This window comes from Ixodes scapularis, unplaced genomic scaffold, assembly GCF_016920785.2.
Source record: "Ixodes scapularis isolate PalLabHiFi unplaced genomic scaffold, ASM1692078v2 PGA_scaffold10__122_contigs__length_95168666, whole genome shotgun sequence".
In the NCBI taxonomy this organism is placed as follows: domain Eukaryota; kingdom Metazoa; phylum Arthropoda; class Arachnida; order Ixodida; family Ixodidae; genus Ixodes; species Ixodes scapularis.
The window spans coordinates 3,970,051-3,978,074 of NW_024609836.1; positions in this window are offsets into that span (position 1 = coordinate 3,970,051).

Below are 8,024 nucleotides of genomic sequence, written 5' to 3' on the forward strand. Positions count from 1 at the left end.
GATCGAGCGCTGGCCAAATACTCACTCCGGTTTGCCACGCGGGGCTCCTTATGAATTCGCGTGCGTTTTACGAACAATCGGCGTAGAAGGTTCGGCAAGAAGAACATTCGGACCTCCAAAAGGAACGAAATTCCCGAATACACCAGAACGCGACATTTAAAAACAAAAATACCATGAAGGTGCGTCCTCTCCCAGGCATCGAATGTCGGTCTTTTGCAGGAACCGAGCACGCTAACCATTCGGCCACGGGCGAGCTGTCTACTTGGACAGCTGCGCGCCAGGTATTACACCACCCCCCCCCCCCCCCCTTAAAAAAGGCATCGCCTCCATGCAACACAGAGTTAAAAAAAAGGAACGGTGTACTGAAGAGTAACCATGGTACAAGAAACGTCCACAGTCCTATCGAGCTTAGAACGGCTTGAGGCGAACGACGTGAATCCCTCAGGTAGCGGTCGGCATCGTGATGATGCTTGCGTTCCGTCGGGCACCTCTTCGCAGTTTCTTTGTTTCTTTTATTTCGGACACGGTCAAAATTAGACCAACTAAGCATTACCGGTCTAGTAGATGATCTGTGGAATTTTTTTTTGTTTTTTTTTTAAACTACTACTTCCTTTTGCATTAATTCCTTTGTTCCTAACAAAACTAAAAAGACATCCCACAAATTCACGGATAACGTGTAAAGTTTTTCATTTAAAAGGTAAAATCAAGAGGCACAAAAAAAGTTCTGAAGAACATATGAATACTCTAAAAATTAAATTAAAAACGTCACTCAAACAAGCCAAAGAAAGATTATTTTCAGTGACACTTCACAACTTTTTAAAAAGCTGCCCCTCCAAAACGTTGGCGTTTCTTAAGAGGGAAGAGGGAAACGATCGAGCAGATTGTTGAAAACGACGTGGCTATTACTGACAGCGCAGAGATGGCAGATCGGTGTAACGTGTTTTTCCAATCAGACTTTTTAGTCCACGAGTTACAAAATCTCGATGAGGTCCTTCATTTTGATATTGAAGCGAGTATCCCAGAAATAGAAATAAGCCACCCCGGAATATTTGCTAAGCTATTGTCTCTAGATACAAAAAAAATCAACATGCTTAGATGAAATACCGAATGAATTCTTAAAGCGATGTGCAGAGTAGATATCTTTTTATTTAAAAATTAACTTCAACAGATCGTTACAAAAAGAGTCACTCCCACAAGAATGGTTATCCGCACGTGGCGCCCATGTGTTGAAAGGAGGAAGCCGCTTTAAGATAGAAAACTGCCGGCCTATTTCATTGACCAGCGTTTGTTGTGAAGTGGTGGAGCACGTCATTTCAAAATATATATTTAGTTTTCTAGAGGAGCGGAAGGCGTTATACTCTCATCAACATGGCTTTCGAAGTGGCTCGTCAACCGTAACACAGCTTGTGAAAACGTTTCATGAGTTTTTTGTTTCTGTAAATAACAAAGAACAGATCGATGTAATTTGTATTCAACCGCATACTTCACAAAAATTATTATTGAAACTAAAAAAGATAAGGTTGTGTGATAAAATCGTAACTGGATAGAAGCATACCTGTCAAATTGGAGTCAGAAAGTTAAGATAAGTGAAAACATATCTGCACCTCTATCTGTAAAATCAGGAGCCCCGCAGAGCTCAGTATTGGGACCACTATTGTTTTTTATATACATATGAATGATATAGCTACGCACATTGAAGAACCAATAAAACTAAAACGTTTTGCATATAATTGCCTTTTTTACTTTTTGTTAAACAATACTAATGATCAATTAGCCCTCAATAGGAACCTGGAAAATTTAAGGCAATGAATGGTGTGAGGACTGGCAAATGAAAATACATTTTCTTAAGTCGACATATATCGATATAACGAACAGAAAAAGCGTTTTGAAATTTTGTTATAATATAGGTAATGCTAATTTGAAAATTGTAAACATTTTTAACTACCTTGGTGCGGTGATCTCACACGATTTGCAATGAAGCACCCATATAGATAATGCCTACTCCTCTGCCTATCTAAGTTTGTGCTTCCTTAAACGAAAGTTAAAACATGCAGATAGTACTGCCAAAATGACAGTTTATAAGATAATGATCCGTCCTACCTTAGAGTACGCCAGCGTTGTATGGAGTCCAAACAAAAAATTAGACATCAATAAACTAGGATAAAACTCAAAGGCAGGCTGCAGGCTTCATTCTTGACAAATACAAGCGAACAGACTCTGTGACTGAAATGCTTAACAAGTGTGGACTTCAATCATTAGTAACTAGACGATATATAGCGCGGCTAAAATTCTTATTTCCGCTGTATTACAAACACTTAGACATTGAACTTGAAGTATATTTAAAAGAGACACATAAGCGATCGCACAGATTAAATCACAATAAAACAATCCAACCGTATAATAGTAGGATATACGTTTTCTTTTTTTTTAATATTAATTCTTTGTGCAAACAATTGAAAAGTGGAACCAACCCCCAGGTTATGGTATTAACTCTGCAAATATGTCCCGGTTCGAGTCTTCTTTAGAAAAGACAACAATAAATAAAACGGGGTGTTTTTTTTCTTTTTCTTTTTTTTCACAAAGTGTAGCGATATGTTCATGTTGTCTTCAATTAAAAATTGTATAACAGTCTTCTTCCATTTTGAGTTCAAATTTTATATGATTGCATATATATTGTTGCCACCTCTCCTGTAACAGCCTTCAAGTGAACGCTGACAGTTTTCTTAAATAATAAAAAAGGACAAAGGGACAAAAGTCAGATAGGCTCTGCCTGACGAGACCCAGTCCCCTCAGTACATTGGGAAAAAAACAAGTACAAAACTTCGGCCAAAAAACAAAACGTCGGAAAGAAACTGCAGTGCAATGTCATAGGTACATTACCTCCATAGAAATAAAAATTACACGTCATAATTTATACAGTAGCTAAGAGAGGCGTGTTCACAATACTATACACATTGTATGACGAGAAAAATTGACGTTCAAAACTAATTCCAAACTATATGCCAGCAGATATCTTTTTACATCGTTTTTGAAGCTGCAACATGAAGCTCTATTAGTATTATTCCCATAATATCTGGATGTTTCTTTAGGAATTGAGGTATCAAGTATGCTAATTTATGGTTTTCATAGGTTGTTCTTAACCGAGGTATTCTATAGGATTCATGCCTTAAATTATATAGAGTATTACTCCAAAAGAATGTCTCAAAAACGTCGTTTGGTCGTTAATTAAGTCGTTCCCCATGTAAATTCAAAGTTTTAGATAAAACATTTGGTTAACGTTAAGCAAATTGTGCTTTTGAAAGCACGGAGCAGTATGGTCCATGAAATTAGTATTTTCTATGCAGCGTATTGCCTTTTTTTGGAAGATAAAAAGCCTTTTGAGGTTTCTCTTAGATGTCCCTGGCTAATATACTGTAATAAACATAGGAATGCACTAAAGGGTAATACAATTGTAGTTTTAACCACCTTGGAATCAAAGATCTAACTCAATATAAGATGCCAGTAGATCGAGAGATGTTCTTATGGATCTATTTATATGGGGAATCCATGGTAAGTTTTCTTCAAAACGAACACCTAAAGATTTATCAGCGGCGACTCGTTCAATCACACTGTTTTGGAAGTTTAAGATAATATTGCAGTCATCAAGTTTATTTCTTGGCTTGAAAAATGCATATTTGGTTTTGCTCACGTGTTTACCTGTAGCTGATTCGATCCCATTCGGGCAGATTGCTCCCTTAGCCAAATGTTAGCCGCAAATGATTACCGGAAAAGAGCAAGCTCTCAGCGTCCGCGCATAAAGTTATATTTGCAGTTTGTGGGATGTTTGCAATGTCATTTAGATAGATAATAAAGGACAATAGTCCCAGAACAGATCTCTGCGGAACACCATACGTGATTAGTTCGGGCATGAATCGGTAGCCGTTTAGACAAGTTTATTGGATTCTATTCGACAGATAGCTATAATAATAATAATAATAATGACTTTATTTTCAGTGCCCAAAAACAACCACAGCGGTCTTCACTTTGGTGCACCTGTTCAATACTAGAAACACGTTGGTATATTACGATCACCCAAAAACAAATAAACAAACAAAATGTTATCAGTAAATTAAAAGGTTATTCAACTGATGGCGGTACAATGAAATGGATGTACAGAAATCGAGGTGCTTAGGAGCAATGCTGTTGTATAATGTCTGAATCCGAGAAAGCGGTGAAGTACAACAAGGTGAACGTACATCAAAGCATACAGGATGTCTAGTATGGCGTAAGTTAACATGAAAATTAACTTTGCTGAGCATTGATGGCGAATCAATTACACTATTTACAACCTTATGCAAAAATACAAAATCATGAATCGTTCGCCTTTCAGACAAGAGTGTAAGCGAAAATGACCTAAGTATGTATTCATAGTCATAATAACAGCGCCTTTCAAAGTACCTATCGTAAACAATACGAATCAATCTTTTTTGAACATTTTCGATGGTCAAGGCCTGTGCCCTAGATATTGAGTTCCATATTACCGAGGCAAATTCCAAACGTGACCTAACTAAAGATTTGTAAAGATGTAACAAACAATGAGGCCTCCTGAAATTCTTCGACAAACGTGATATGATTCCCAGAACTCTCATAGAACTTCCTACCACAAAAGATACATGATTTCTAAAAGACAAGGCACTATCAACGTACACGCCCAGATCCTTCACACACAGTACACGTTCAATTGGCATGATATCAAGATGATAAGTAAAACTGAAAGGCACATGGCGTCGGCACAAGGATAGGACCTTTGTTTTTGCAGGATTAAGCAATAATAGATTTTGTTCACACCACTGAAAAATGAGGGACACATCACGCTGTAGGATCTCGCAGTCCACAGGAGAGTGAATCATTCTAAACAACTTGATATCATCAGCAAAAAGTAACAACTGGGAACTCTGGACACAAGATACTATATCATTTATAAATATTAAAAACAAGAGAGGGCCCAGGATTGACCCCTGTGGAACACCTGACGTTGAAAAGTAACTATGGGAATAACTATCAACAACGCGAACAGAGTTCGAGCGGAGTGACAGGTAACTCTGGAACCACTGACATAACTCTGGGGATAGACCATATAAAAATAATTTATGCAAGAGTAATTTGTGACTGACCTTATCAAAAGCTTTAGTCATATCAAAGTATATTGTGTCTACCTGCCCCCTATTTGTAACAAATGGAGCGCAAAAATCAAGAAAAGTACACAAATTAGTCTGGACAGACCTACCACTCAGGAACCCATGCTGCAAAGGTGTTAATTTTTGACGGAAATAAAAGAGCATCCGAGTATGTACAACAATCTCGAAAACCTTAGAAAACCCACAGAGCAGAGAAACAGGACGATAATTCGTAACAACCGAGGCATCACCACTCTTTAAAATCGGAACAATAACTGATTTCTTCCAAAGAGATGGAAAGACCCCAGAACTAAGCGAAAGATTAAATATGTGCTTTAAAACGGGAATAAACAAATCACCGCATCCTTTGATTATAAAACTCGGTATACCATCAACACCACTTGAAAACTTTGGTTTTAATTTTCTTATCGCTTCCGCAATTTCGACATCATCCACTTGTACGGAATGCAAGAAGTCATGACAGCTTATCTTATCGTCACCAGGCTGGAAAGACCCGTGGCAGCTAGTGTAACATTTGCTAAAATAATCGGCAAAAATATTTGCAACGTCATCAGGCGACGAATGATAGGCCGGTGTGTGCACTACATCATCACGTAAACAGATGCCTTGACTTGCATCGCGCGTGTGGTGTTTTACAAACTGCCAGAACTCTTTTGGTCGACGAATCAAGCTAGTCTCAACGCTATCGAGGTGAAAACGTTTATCACGCTTGAACAATTTTTTTGCTAAAGCACGATATATGCTAAATTTGGTGTACCAAAGTGTTTAACCAGTATTTTTGAAGAGTCTGTGAAAATGTTCTTTTTTGCGCAGGTATATTTTAAGTTCTTGCGAAAACCAGTTAGGATAGATGGAAATTTTGTTTATGTTTTTAGGCACAAAGCTATCGATAGCATCTTTAGTAACTGAGGTAAGCGTCTCGCTAACGCGATCGACATCCGACATAGCAAGAACATTGCTCCAGTCAAAATTCTCGATAGATCTATAAACACTCATATAATCCCCTTTCGAAAAGCAATAATTTGATGGCATACACGATACTCGTGACCTGAAGGGAAGATAAAACTGGACAATGAAAGGTGGATGAAAAACATCGATCTGTACAAGGGGATCGAAGGCAGGACTCAAGTTTAAAATCGGTATATTCGAAAGAGCAAGATCAAGAATATTTCCTACGCTATTTTTTATCGTATTGTGCTGTTCGAGCCCGCAGAAGTTTATAAAAGATAATAACGAAGATGCTTTGTTAGTTGTGATGCTGTTGCTATTCACATTTTGAAGTGCCCAGTCAACACCTGGTAAATTAAAGTCTCCATATATTTGCACACGATACTTATCGAAATTAATTTGTTTTCTGATTGCCTCAAAATGCTCAATAAAAACTGTCTGGTCAGAAAGAGGCGGAAAATAATACGTACCCAAAAGATAATTAAAACCGTCACTTGCCTTAATTTCCACCCATACACATTCCGAGTAAGATTCAAGGTCAAACCTTCTATGCGAGGCAACAGAGACTTCACAGGCAATCAAAACACCACCGCCTAGCTTCTGCCCTGTACAAGAATAGTCTCTATCTCGGCGATATACATTGAATTTCGGACTGAAGTAATTAGTGTCTGGTAAACTATTGCAAAGCCACGTTTCAGAAAGACAAAAAATATTGTGCGGAGAACCTACCAAATTTGACATAAACTCGGCAGCCTTCGTACGTAAGCCTCTTACATTCTGATAGAAAACACTAACCTTCTGGGCCATTTCCACTATCTACCTCGCTAACAGGGTGAACACGGGAGCTGTCAAGTCGGCCAAAAAACTGATGAAAAATGCTGCCCTCTGGCCACACTTCAGGATTGTTGATAGCATTAAACACTGACTCGTCGCCTGACAAGTGGAAAGAAGAGTAGGAATCAAATTTAGCTATCATCTTGGAGCAGATGACTGGCTTTCCCTCTAAGAAAGGAGCGATTAGTGCCATCACGTCGGCGACACTCGTGTCCGGAGCAAGCCTAGAAACAAACAACGCTGAAGGGCGTTTTGACCGAGGAACAGCAGTCACCTTTTTTGTTTTAGCTGTTCCAGTTGACGGCTTGGTACGTCGTCTTGGTCTAACCATGGTGAAGCCGTCATCGTCGGTGATTTCAGTAGCTGCATGCGCACCATTTCCAGAAAGTATTTCCGGGTTCGTGGTCCCAGCAGGCCGTCGGGGAGATGCGTCGAAAGCCTCACGCGTTGAAGGAGGCCCAGACGATGGAATTGGCGCGTCCCGAGTCGATCTCGAGGATGACGCGACAGATGACACGACAGACGAATGTGCGGTCACGGAGGCGTGCAGGGGCGGCGAGGATGACGGGAGTGGCATCCTTTCCATGACGTTTTTCCGCAGTTGTTGTACCACTGAACGAAGACTGTTGTTATCAGCTCTGAGGCACATGATCTCGGCCTTCAGTACATCGAGCTTGCTTGACAGGCTTTCGATGACACGTACAAGACCGGGTGGGGGGAAGTTTCCAGCCAGTGCGGTGAGCGCATCCTCGTCCAGCGTTGCGTCAGTAGTATTCACATCACCCGAAGGAGAACTCGTGCCGGCGTTCGTTGGTGACAGGCTGCGTCTCCTGGTACAGCCCGTGCACTTGAAGGTGCTCTTACCACTTGCCATGTAAACGTTGTACTCTTCTTGGCCTACGTTTATGCACTTACAGTGGAAACGCCGGTTACAACCGGCGGAGCAGATGAGGAACTGTTGCTTCCCGTAGAAACGCACAGCACACGTGCCGCATACGCCCTTCGGGGGAGCGCTGTCAGACACGTCATTCCCCGTCAGCGCCATTCCGTCGATGAGCTATGGAT